This window comes from Triticum dicoccoides, chromosome 7B (assembly GCF_002162155.2).
Source record: "Triticum dicoccoides isolate Atlit2015 ecotype Zavitan chromosome 7B, WEW_v2.0, whole genome shotgun sequence".
NCBI lineage: Eukaryota > Viridiplantae > Streptophyta > Magnoliopsida > Poales > Poaceae > Triticum > Triticum dicoccoides.
This window is the reverse complement of record NC_041393.1, coordinates 75,981,286-75,988,489: the sequence shown is the minus strand read 5'-3', so window position 1 is coordinate 75,988,489 and position 7,204 is coordinate 75,981,286. Positions and strand designations below refer to the sequence as shown.

Sequence of the window (7,204 nt, the reverse complement as noted above, 5' to 3'; positions counted from 1 at the left end):
TGAGTATCTAGGGGTCACTGTCGCAACAGACTTGCTAGACAAGTATCTAGCTTTCATCAGATCTTGCCACACCCCTTTCTGGGTTTCTAGTTTCCACCACCACTTCACCATGAGGCTAATATTCTGCTTCCTGAGATCTTTAACCCCAAGGCCCCCCTTATCTTTCGATCTACAAACCCTTTTCCATTTAACCAGGTAGTAACGAATTTTCTTATTGCAACCTTGCCAGAAGAATTTCCAACGATATTTGTCCAATTTTTCAACGAAGGTCTTGCTCATGAGCCACATAGACATGTGGTACAGGGACAATTGTGATAGTACTGAAGTGAGCAGAGTAAGTCTGCCCCCTATAGAAGTAGCATTCCTGATCCAGGTCCCAAAATTCTTCAAGTATTTATCATCAATAAATTCCTGCATCGAGTCTTTCAAAGAGGAAAAACTCACAGGCATCCCCAGGTATTTGGTTGGAAAGTGTCCAATCTCGCAATTGAAAAGCTCAGCATACTCCTTATCGATATCAGCATCCCCCCAATAGTCAGAATTTCACTTTTCTAAAAGTTCACTTTCAGACCTGACATCAGTTCAAACATGTATAACAGAATCTTAAGGTTCATTGCTTTCTCCATGTCATGCTCTACGCAAACAATCGTGTCGTCTGCATATTGGAGCACAGCCACCCCATTTGGGATTAGATCAACTGCTAGCCCAGTCAGGAGGCCGTTTTGTTGAGCTTTTTTTATCATTTTATTTAAGCATCTCGCAGCCAAATTAAAGAGGAAAGGAGAGTGCGGGTCCCCTTGACACACCCCCTTTGCACTCTGAAAGTATGGGCCTACCGAATTGTTCAGTTTGATACTAATTGTGCCATTGTACAGGATCTGTTTCACCCACCCACACCAAGTTTCATTGAAACCTCTCAACTTGTGACATTCCAGAAGAAACTCCCAGTTGACTTTATTGTACGCCTTCTCAAAATCCAATTTGAGCACTACTCCAGTTCTTTTTTTAACATGGCTGTAATTGAGGAGCTCATGAAGCGTCATGATCCCATCCATTATGTTTCTACCTTTCACAAACACATTTTGCGAGAGGCTAATCAGTTTATCAGCGTATTTTTCAACTCTCCGATCCATTGACTTAGTAATCAGCTTATAGGGGCATCTAAGGAGGCAAATAGGTCGGAACTGTTGAATGCGCTCAGAGCCCGACACTTTAGGAAGGAGAGTGATTACTCCATAATTGAGACGCTGCACGTCAAGCGTGCCATTATGGAAGTGCCTAAAAATCAGCATAATGTCTTTTTTGACAATGTCCCAACAGTGTTGATAGAACTCTATAGGAATATTATCCGGGCCAGGTGCTCTATTTGTGTCCATCGCAAAGAGAACCTCCTTCACCTCCTCCTCAGAGAATTCCCTGGTCGGATCTTCATTGTCTTCTCATGTGAGTTTTTCCGATTCTTCCCACGAGTTAGGGTCCATGTGAAACAAGTTGCCAGGGGCCGGACCGGACAAATTTTTATAGAACTCTGTGGCATGTGAGATCAAGTTATCAGTACCCTCAATCTCCACATCACCACATTTTAACGTATGAATAGTATTTTTCCTCTTTCCCCCATTGGCAATTTCGTGAAAGTAATCTGCGTTTAGGTCCCCTTTGAGCAGCCAGCGCTCATGGGACTGTTGGAGCCAAAAGATCTCTTCATTCACCAGAATCTCGTGCAGCTCAAAGTTGATATCAACTTTTCTATTATACATCTAAGGAGACAAAGGGCCTTATTCTTCAAGTTCTTCCAGAGTGGCTAGTTCCACTCTGAGCTCTTCTTTTCTTTTTTTATCATGGCCATATTTATGAGATCCCCACCCCTTGAAGAAGGTTTTGAACCTTTTAAGTTTAATAGTGAGAATATCTATAGGGTCCTTGGCATTGACTGCTTTGGACCAGATTTTCTCAACCAAGGGCAATAACTCATCGTTCTTAAGCCAAGCCAGGTCGGATCTAAACTCTCTAGGCTTGGGTGCTTCCCTACCTGAGTCTCCCGAGGATAGGAGTAAAGGATTATGGTCGGATAACTCTCTAACCAATTTGCTAACTGCCACCAGGGGGAAAAGGTCCTCCCATTCACTAGACATCGGAATCCTGTCTAGTTTCTCTAAGGTGGGATGAGACTGGTTATTGGTCCAGATGTACTTGGCTCCACTACAAAAGATCTCTCTCAGTCTAAATGAATCCATAGACTTATAATGTTGAAATCACCTCCAACAATGTAAGGTTTATTCATGGTAGAGCAGAAGTGGGCAAGTTCAGACAGGAACTCCTCCCTCATATCTTCATGAGCTGGACCATAAACCACCAGTAGGCTCCAATCAGTATTCCTTTTACTATCCTTCAGATCAAGTTGGATCATATATTTACCAGTTTTACTAGACCCAATGTCCAACGTGTCTTTTCTAGCCCCGGCTAATACCCCACCAGATTTGCCATTTGAGGGGATCCAGACCCACTCAAAAGTGTTAAAGGGATCAATCTTTCTCAAGCATTTAGGAGAGAAGTTTTTTTCATGTTTTCTTGTAAGCCTAAGAAGTCAAGGGAATGGTCACTAATTAAATCAGAGATGCAGGTGGCCATTCCTTTCTTGCCCACCCCTCTACAGCTCCAAATGAGACCTCCCATTTGGAACAGTTTTTTTGTTTTTTAGCCCTGGTAACCCTGCCAGGGACCGGGGCAGAGTTAACACTCATTTTCTTATCCTCAGCCATCATGTTCTTTTGAATTTTAGTCGCAGGCCTAGAAATCTTGACAGATGATCTGTGGTTTTTTTCCTTTTACTACCATGCTTGGATGTCCAAAATCTTCACTATAGTACTAATCTTGTTCAAGCCAAGATAAGCTGAGTGGGGCTTTTTTTCCTAAAACATTGATAACAGTTAGGTCATCCTCAATATATTTTCCTTGTCCATAATATTCTGTTTATTTAGCAGATTTTCTCTAACATCCTCTAACTCATGTAGAATATCGCAAGTAAAATCATCATCATGTATGCACACCCCCATCTCATTAGCTCTATAGATCAACTCAGCATCCCCTAAAACAGCAAAAGAATTTTTTTTCTAAGGTTTGGAGTGTTACCTTCCAAGTTTTTCTTCTTGGCTACTTCCATAGCTTTCGTCATCATATCTGCCTGCTCCCCCTGAGCACACCGAAGACTGAACCTCAGGTTAACTTCAGGGATCAAAGGGGGAGTGGGGATGATCTCATCCTCACAATTAGGAGATGGTAAGTGTACCAGGTAGTCATCAGATACCTTCAGCATAGGATCAACCTCTCCCACCACTTCAGACACCTACGAGGCACCAGGTACTATATCTGCATAAGAAATTTTCTTCTCAATAAATGGTATAGCAGTCACCTGCACCCCTTGCATATTAGCAATCCCCTCCAGCATGGCCTCCTCGTAATCGCAGTTTTGTTTGTTGTTTGACAACAGCTCATAGGACACGAGAGCAGAATTCTCATTAGCCCGTTTTTCAATCAACGGGGTTTTATCATCATCACTCTTGGATAAAGAAGATCAGTCATTCTCTTCTGCATTATCCTTTTCAATTTCATCCTTTTTCTCGGAAGGAAGCAGGCGACAGGCCTTGCCCCCGGAAAGAGGAAGTGCCATGCTCAATAGGAGCCGGGGCCCCCCTCGAGGAATCAGTCCCACCCTCCTGTCTTTTTCTTTTAGGGGTACTGGTATTGTTATTATCTTGGCTCTTGACGGCCACAGTGTCCTCTTCCACAACAGGATTTCTCACCAAAACCTCTTCCACCTCATACTGAAATCTATAAAAACGCCCCCCCCCCCTCCATATATCCCTCAGCAGAAGCAGGCGGTTCATCAATGCCACGACACCCAATTTTAGCACGGACAAATGAGGGACGTTTATGCATTGACATATCAATCTCCAGAGTCACCCCAACGAGGACACCCGCAAATGCCACATTCTTTTCACATCTTTTGTTCAGAGGGATCTTACAATTCTTACCCGAGCAATTTCCAGCAGACCCTCACAATCAATGTCATCAGACCATGGAGTGACATGAACCACAGTTTTGTGTTTCTTGAGAGTAATATACTCTACAAAGATAGCTCGCTCAACCTCCCTAACATTAGGAAACCTCATGACATAATTGTTAGGGGCTAAGAGATGGGCAGAACATCTCCAACCCTGACCAATGTAAACCCCCATCTCATCCTGAAGATCTTGCTTGGAAATAGTTCCCTCAACAATAGTAATCAGAACATTGGTATTCTCTCTCTGTGGCTGCCTCTCGATGCTATAATCAGGAAAATAGCAAAACCCCTACCCCTTAGACTGGAAGCCACACATAGCATGAATGCACTCCCGAGGAATCAAATTAGTACATATGACAGACAAATGACCCCTTTTCTTGCAACGCTCACATAGAGCTTGTCGGCACCTAGCAGTATAGTGACCCACAGTATTGCAGATCTAACACACATGAGGCGTAGGGTTAGGGTTACCAGCGTGGGCGAGAGGATCTCGTCTCGCAGTGGGAGTAGGCGACTTCCCGTGGGGACGAAGCGCAGCCTTGTCCGCGCCATCGCCGTCGACGGCCGTAGCCCAGCGGTCAGGGCGAGGCAGCTCGGATCTGCCTGATCCCGCCATGGACTCCCACTTCTCGAACCCCGTGTCACCGGAGCCCAATGCCTTCGTGGTCGAGAACTGCCCCGCACCCTCCTTGCGCTTCTACACGTTGATGTCCCGTCCATGGCCGCCGCCGCGGTCGAAGCGCCCCGCCCCGCGGCCGTGTCTGCCCGCGCCAAAGCCATCTCCCCTCATCTCTCCTCCTCTACTTCGCCTTGGAATTTCAGGGATCTTTGGTGGAGGTGGGCATGCAACGATCTAAGCAAAGGGTCGATCGTCGCCACGGATCTTGCCCTCCCACCACGAGAAGGAGGGAGGAACCCTAACTTCTCTCCTCTGCGGCGCCTCCCAGAAGTGGAGCAGACACTCGTCTAGATCTGAAAAAGTGGAGTGTGGACGGGGTGGTGGTGATTTTGTACCTGGGGCGGAGGTCGAAACCCTAGGCTAGGATGGATCCGGGCGGTCGATGGCTGCAGCGCCCACGTGTCGAGGATCGGAGTCATGGCTGCCCGGGCCGCGCCCGAGCACCCCAGGGCCCATGTCTGGTCGAGGTGGGGGTCTGGGAGGGCCGCGCATGACCACGTCCACCTTGCTCCCGTGTACCGCGACTCCGCTGCCCTGGTCAACACGTCTTGCCGCCACCTCCACGTTCGCCGGCGCCCCACCACGCGACGACCCAATCACCGGCAGGCGGTCGCAGATCTTGGCGAAATGGCACGGGAAGGAGATGACCCCTCCCACGTCGATCCGTTCCCCCTCGTGGACGCATCGCGCATCTACCGTGGACCCGCGAGAGTCGAGGAGAACGAGCCGCTGGATATCGCTGCGGAGGAAGATCTCGCCGCCGCGGAACGTGGCGGTGCGGCTCGTTAGGTCGGCCGCGTACGCCACCTACCACTGTGTATCGCACGCCATCTCGTCCCTCCCTAATCCGTGTTACTTTAATCTTATATTTGTTTCAGTATGTATAGGGCAGCAATGGCATATCATTCCTACCATTCCATGCAGTCCATTTGGCTCGAACAAATCATCTAATACTCACGAGTCAGGACTACAACTTACTACTCTTTTTACATATGCCAGTCATGATCACCACTTAAGTTTAAAGAAAGGCTTGGATGACGTTATGTTTTTTTTTTTGACGTGATGGATGACGTTATGTTTGCATATACAGTATATGTGAGTCAACTACTTTTTCTCCTTTTCTTCTATTCTACACAGGGTGGAGGTACCAGCAGAATTATGCACGTGGTATCTTGATCATTCCACACGAGACACGCATTGCTGCCATGCTCGCTCACATGATTCGGAGCAGCAATTTACTACAGTTAGCACATGTAAGCATCCAACGACTTCCTTCCATGCACTGTTATGCATTAACGCAAGCACACACGCAATTTCAGTTCCTTCGTGGATCATGATAATGTGCTTATTTATCGTGTAGATGCACCCTATTTTCTGACTCTCTGAGTTATGGTGGAGCTTAGCAATTATGTGGGATCAAAGGGAATCCACTCCGGTGATGGATACAAAGATCATTTGCGAGGGTAGGATTTGAACTCACAACCTCTTACTTTATTTCCACCCACTATAACCAAACCAACTAGGAAAAAACTTAATTGTTGTTTCTAGTTACTTCTTTTATTCTTCTTATTATCTTTCACACTCACGTGCTACTCCAAATTTTGAAGCAATACTGATACAACTGGGAAACATCCAGTGACGTTTTTTGAAGCAATAATAATGCACCTATGCCATCCATGGCATGCCATCCATGGCATTGACGTGAACTGCCTCCTCGTCAAATTTTCCAAACAACACACATAGATGCAATATCCTTATAATATTATTGATGTGTAGAAGCAAAATCAAATTTCAAATTGTATATTCATTGGAAACAAAGTCGAATATTTGTGGAAGCAATTTTTGATGGAAACAAATGTTTATTTCCCTTGATTGGATGCAGTCCAATGCTATGCTTGAAACAATCATGTAGCCGCTTGAACCACATTTTTTTATGTTGCAAACGATACAACATTAGGACATCTCCAACGTCGACCCTCAAATCAACCGCATACATCCGAAACACGCATTCCGGATGTGTTGTGACATCAAACGCGGGCTTGTATTGGCCCACAGGGCAGTCCGGGCGCACTTTCTCCTGCAAACCGGAGACAAACGTGGGGGGCTTTGCGGGCGTCTGGACCGCTCCCAAGCCCGCGTTTGATTGCCTTGGCCGACCCAATCCCCCCACCCGCCCCTTCCGCGATTTTCATCCCACACATTCATGCCGGCCTAGAGCATGCAACGACAGTCATTGCTGCCCGCGATTTGACTGGATGGGAAGGCGACACAGGTGCACGTGACCTCTCACGCGTCGATGCTTCAATGCGGACGCCGCGTCCCAAGAAACCAAGTCATGCAGTCGCGCCGCATTGAAGCAGGCTGACTACCCCTCCGCCTGGTCTGGCCGTGGCTATTTAAGCCCTACGTCGGTGACACAGAGATCACTCCCCGTCCCTGAGAACCTCACCTTCCAACCCCCCCCC

General features: G+C 46.9%; 1 pseudogene; it reads right to left on the bottom strand.

Annotated features, from left to right (window-relative positions):
- The window catches only part of LOC119338645, a 6,861-nt pseudogene extending 1,291 nt beyond the window's left edge, over positions 1-5,570 (bottom strand).
- Positions 5,571-7,204: the final 1,634 nt, after the last annotated feature.